This window comes from Fukomys damarensis, unplaced genomic scaffold (genome assembly GCF_012274545.1).
Source record: "Fukomys damarensis isolate Sample0158 unplaced genomic scaffold, DMR_v1.0_HiC HiC_scaffold_28, whole genome shotgun sequence".
In the NCBI taxonomy this organism is placed as follows: domain Eukaryota; kingdom Metazoa; phylum Chordata; class Mammalia; order Rodentia; family Bathyergidae; genus Fukomys; species Fukomys damarensis.
In genome coordinates, this window is record NW_022900940.1 from 17049463 (window position 1) to 17055608 (window position 6146).

The window sequence follows — 6146 nt, forward strand, 5'->3', positions numbered from 1 at the left end:
GAAAGAAGAAAGGAACTGGACTGTTAAAGGCCTGCTTAACACAAGAGCTGAGCTCGTGTGCACAAGGGCGGCAAGAGTTCTGCCAAGTAGGCTTTCTGTTCCAGTTCTATGGACAACAAAACCACGGTATAGAGGATGTGCTCATTCTAGTAATGGTAACAATCATTATCACCGAGTGTTCACTGTAGGACAGGTGCTGTGCTAGGTCCAACATCTGTATTCACTCACTGGATTGTACTGATTCTAAAGTGTCTCCACTAATAAGACACATCATTACTTTGTGTGTGTGTGATGCCGGGAGTTGAACCCTGGGTCTTGTGCACACTAAGCAAGCAACTGATCTACTGAGATGCACCCCAGATATCAACGTTACCAAAGAATTAATGTAAGGTACTGTTACAAATGGAATTGTGTCTCCAAAATTCACATGTTGAAGTGCTAATCCTCAGACCTAGATCATTTTGGTGAAATTACTGTTAAAATAAGAGCATCCTTGGGTAGGGTGAGCCCTTGCCTCAGTGCAACTGGTGTCCATGTAAAATGAACTATGAGTGAACAAACGGACCCGCACATAGACATCAGTGACGACCAGAAAGATGCTGCCACTGCCAGCGAATGCCAGGAGCAAGGACAAAGGCTGGAAAGAGCTTTCCCTAGCACCTTCAGAGGAGCACAGACTGCCCGCACCTTGATCTCAGACTTCCAGAATCCACATCTGGAGGATAATCTATTTTGTGTCACTTAAGCCAGACATTTTGTGGGACTTTCTAACACCAGCCATACCAAACTAAGAGAACACTGCTTGTCTTAGTTACTTTTCTCATTGTGGAGACAAAATACCCCACGACCAAAGTTAAAAGAGAAAAGGCTCATTTCCACTCACAGTCCAATCCATTTTCCGCTGGGTTCAAGGCTGGACAACATGCAGGAGAGCATCACAGAGCAGGCAGAAGGCAGCAGCAGCAGCCTGCCTGGCTTCCCTCTCTCCTTTATATGCCATACAGGCTGTAATCCCATTGATCAGTGCCACCCCCACCTAGGGTGAGGTCTCTATTATTTACCCCTTTAATCCCAATACTGCACCCTGAATCCACATTCACACACCTTAATCCGGCCACCTTCAAAGCTCCCCGCCTAAGAGCACATGAGGCTTTGGGGGGACACCTAGATACAAGCCGTAGCACTACTATTTGAAGATACATTGAATGAAGGGATGTGAAAATGTCAGTTAGACAATTATAATCTAGTTTGGTCTTAACTGATCTATAAATTTACAAACACTAACAAAGTTGTTCTCTTTCTACAAATGGAGTGATTGAGGCACTAAACATCTTACCTAAGCTTCGTATTATTCATTAGTGGAGCTAGGACCAAATGCCATTCTGGTTCTTAAACAGAGCCCTACACTGCTTCCCTTACCCGCCCCCTATAGAGACACACAAATGCATGTGTGCACACACACACACACACACACACACACACACACACACACACAGTTGGACTCAAAGTCCCCCAAAGAGAATTCTGGGGTGTTTTTGAAGTCTGTGGGGTGGCTTAGGAGACACTGGCATCATGATCATGCAATTCTACTAAATTGTGGGTGGGCCTTTTACCCCCTCATCACATTTGCTATGTCCTTTTAGTTCTAAAAAGAATCTTGGAAAACAGTGCTTTACAACACCCCCCCAGATATATTCCATTTGGTGAGGAATGGGGAAAGTGTAAGGACAAATGATCAGCCAGAATTTCTGATACAATGCCATGGTCCCCAGCAAACAGGCTACCAACCGGCAGGCAGGCATGGGTCTCTCTGTTCACTGAAGTATCCTTGGCACCTTCCCCAGGGCCTGGCACATACCAACCGCTCAGGAAGCCTTGCAGAATTAATGAAACAAAAAAAAATCCCATTCTCTCTGCAGTTTTCCACAGCCCCTTGCTGTGTTTATAATTTTATTATTCTAAATTCATCCCTTTGGTTTTAAATATAACATCTCCTAGTAAAATGCATACCTTAGAGGAGGGGGAAAAAGTTCTGAACACTGTGAAGTTACCCTGTCAACTAAGAAGAAAAGTCAGACTTCTTAAAGTAACAAAGAAGGAGAAGCGAAAAGAGGGGGAAAAAGAGAACCATGGAACGTAAAGCAGGAGGCAGAAGCCAGCATTAATGAAGCATCCACTCCATGGCAAGATTTTCTGTACAACTTCCCAACATTTGGGGTGACCGAACATTCCAGTCTTCCTGGAACTTATCAGGTTCCTAGGATGCAGGACTTTCAGGGTTGAAATTGAGAGTGTTCCGAGCAAAGCGAGATGAGTTAGTTATTCTACCTACATACTTCCCTTTGCTGTACACAACACTCCCGTGAGGTAGACCTTAGCAAGAAACTAAGGCTCAGAAAGGTAAAGTCTTGCCTGAACACTTCAGTTATTTGGGCAACATTGAAAGTAGGACATGCCCGATTTCAGAGTCCAAGCTTATCCAGCCAGACCCTGACAAGAAATAATCTATTTATTCAAATATCACTCCCCCCTCAAAACACAACAAGGGTAGTACATCCAGACTCACCAACCCCTAAGCATTTGCCAGAGTAGAATGGAGCCATGTTCAGTGCCTATCACTTCGGCAAATAGCCATTGAATGAATAAACAATCAGCTAGAGGACCTCTGTCTTCTTCCTTCCTGTACCCTCTAAACTGCGTAGCAATTCTCTCTCTTGAGCCTCAGTATCCCCAGGATTTTTTTAAGCTGAAAATCTGGAGTCGTTTAGGAGGAGAGAGGAAAGAGGGTGAAATAGAACGAACCAAGGCAGAGAGAAGGGACAGCCTGAAGTAGGTACAGCAGGTGGAAGTAAACCACATTGTCTGGGGCAGAGATTGTGTTTTAGAGCTACAGGGCCAGGGCAGAAGTCTCCGGACATTGGGACAATTGAGTTCTCTTCAAGAGGGACAACAGCCTGGGAGGACTGCAACGAACTCCTGAGATATGGGAGGAAAGCATTACACTGTATTTTGTCATTATTTCAAAATTTCTCTTTGAGTATGCGTTACAATGAAAATAATATATGAGTGAAATGAGGCATCCATGCAACTGTAACTAACGCACAGATACTTGATTTTCTAAAACTTTTTTACAACTGAGATGTCCCACAAAACATGAAAATCACTGCATTTTGCAAATGAGAATTTTTGTGTTGCAAATTCGGGGAAGTGGAATGGTCCATGTCCACACTATAACCTTCTGTTCTCTTGAGCTTGCTATAACCCCTAATAAAGAGCCATTGGACTATTTCTTCAATTATTCAGTTACTTATTTTGCTACTTATGTTGCACAAACCACAGATCTGTGCCCATTATGACGCATGATGACTGGCCAAGTGCACATAATCACCCAGGGTGTAATTACAGGACTCTGGGCCGCTTCCAAAGAGCCAAAAATACTACCTCTGTCAAGTGTCAAGGAGACTGACATTCGTTATGACTCTTACGCGTTTAATACTAGCCAGTGATGTTAAAATAATTATTTAAAATGTGCTGGGTGTCAGCCGTGTCACAGCCCCTGAGATGTAAAACGGAAGAACAAAGCTCGGCATCAGAATGGATGCAGAGGGAAAGGGGGTTACAGCTGAGACTTCGTCTTCAATTTTGACAACTCCCTCATGCAACCACTAGGTGTCACCAAACACCAAAAACCCCGCTGAATCCTCTGTGAGAAACGAAGCCAGGGAGTCTTGATCCTCAACAATTCCTGGACTCAGTCCCAGAAAAGTCTAAGGAATGTTACAAGCAGACACTTCCAGGTAAAGCAGGACTGAATTTTATAACTTTCACCATAGGAAAGTCCACAACTAGTATCAGCACTTGTATCTCAGGCATAGAATATCTCTGTTCGCCCGCTAGACATCCGTAAGCGGCAATATCTCTTCCATCCCCTTTCTACAAGTGAGACCATGGAGGATCTGAGAGGTTATTTTCCACTCAGTGTCACGGATCTAGAAAGGAGCTGAACGAGGGCGAAATTCAGGTCTCTCTGACCTTGCACCTGTACTCTTTCATCCATACCAGAAGGCACATCTCAGGGATATGACCTGCTGTCCCCTTACTGTCAGTCGTCATGGCAGGAAGCCAGCCAAACATGAGAGATTCCTTAATTCACTAAACTCTTATTCGAATTATTACCTCTCTCTGATTTTGCAAGAGCAAATTACAATGGTTAGCAGAGAATGGTGGCCTGGATTATCCCAAGCAGCAGAGAGGCTCTGTTTTCTTTTCTTTTCTTTGTTATAAATTGGTAATTTATAACCTCCATTCAAATAGAAGAAAGATCTAAAATTAAATACCCCATTTACATCCAAAGAAACCGGAAAGAACAAACTGAACTAAAAATTAGCAGAAGGAAGGAAATAATACAAATTACAAGAAACAGGGAATAGAAAAATACAAAAAAAATCACTGCTGGGAAGTTACATTTTTGAAAAGATAAGCAATAACATGCCATTAGCTAGTCTAAAGGGGAAAAAAAGCAGAAATTTAAATGAACAAATGAAAGCAGAATTGAAAGAAAGGATATTACTACTGATCCTGAGTGACTACTATGAATGATTATCCAATAAATTGGACAGCCTAGAAGAAATGAAGATATTCTTAAAAGCATACTGATAAGGGAATAATGCATAACAGGGCAGGCCTTTGTCTGCTGCCAAGCCCCTCTGCAGTGTTTACTGTAAGATATTCTGTTCAAGCAGTGTAACTGTTCCATCTGCACGATGCTCCTATAAAAGGCTGTTACATTTTTTTAAGTTCAAACTGTTCAATTTTTAAAACCAAGGCTTGTTCTGCATCTATGAAGATGCAAACTGGACTTCACTCTGATAATGTGTTGTATCACATGCATTAATGTATGTTGGACTACATGCCTCCCAGAAACAAATCTCATTTGGTCATAGTGTATGATCCTTTTAGTGTGCTGGTCACCTCTATTTCAGGTCACTGGTATTTTCTTTCTTTTTTTTTTTTTTTCTTCTTGTGGAATTTGCATGTATGCTCATCAGAGATATTTCCCCTTAAGCTTTTTTAAAAACTGTATTTTTATGTGGCTTTGGTTTCAGACTGATTCTGGCCTTCTTCCATTTGAAAGTGTTCCCCTTAATTTTTTGGAGATTAAGAAGGATTAATGTTAGCGCATCATTGGTGTTTGATAAAAATTACCCTTGAGGCCATTTTGTCCTGGGCTTTTCTTTGTTGGATAACTTTGGATTACTAATCCTACTTCTTTAGTGGTTATTGGTCTGTCAGGCTTCCTATTTTCTCTTGAGCACCTGTAGCTAGGTTGTATTGTTATAGCAAAGTTGGACAGCTCAACATTACAGCCAAGTGTTACATCTCTGTGTCATAGTCAGGTGTCACAGCTCTGTGTCACAGCCAAGTGGTACAGCTATCCAAAAAAGTCTCTGGAGATGAAGAATCTGAGGGTGGCACTCAGAGAGATAGAAGGAAATGTTATTATGCCAGTGGGCTCAGAGGAGTTTGTACTCCAAAGTCTGAGCCCCAAACAGAAACGGAAGCAGCCTTATATAGAGATCTAGAGGGTAGGGGGTGGGCCCATATACTCAGGGAGTACCTTATTAAAGCAGGAGGCAGAGTTAACAGAACATTCCTGAAACACGTAGTAGGAACATCGTGCAGCTCAGTTACACGGCTTAAACAGAACTTTTTGACACATAGGGTAGGAGCAGAGTCTTTCTCAAAAGACTTTCCCGTGCTGTAGGCTGCTCTTCATTTGCTGGTTATTGCCCTTGCGGTGAAGAAGCGTTTTGATGCAATGTTGTCCAATTTGTTGATTTGTGCTACTGTTTCCTGTTCAATTAGAGTCCTGTTCAAGAAGTCTTTGCCTGTGCCTGTAGGTTCAAGTATTTCCTTTATGTTCTCTTCCAGCAATTAGAAGTTGCAGGTCTCATACTAGGTCTTTGAGGTGTTTTGAATTGATTTTGTGGAGGATAAAAGACAGGGACATGCTTTATGGCCCTGTGGCTTTATAGAACTTGGCACAAGGTTTGTTTTTTGTTTTGGTTTTTTTTACAGATAGAGGGCTAAGAAAGACAATATAGCAATGGCATCAGCTCCTAGTGTTACAGAAACAGTCTTCATTC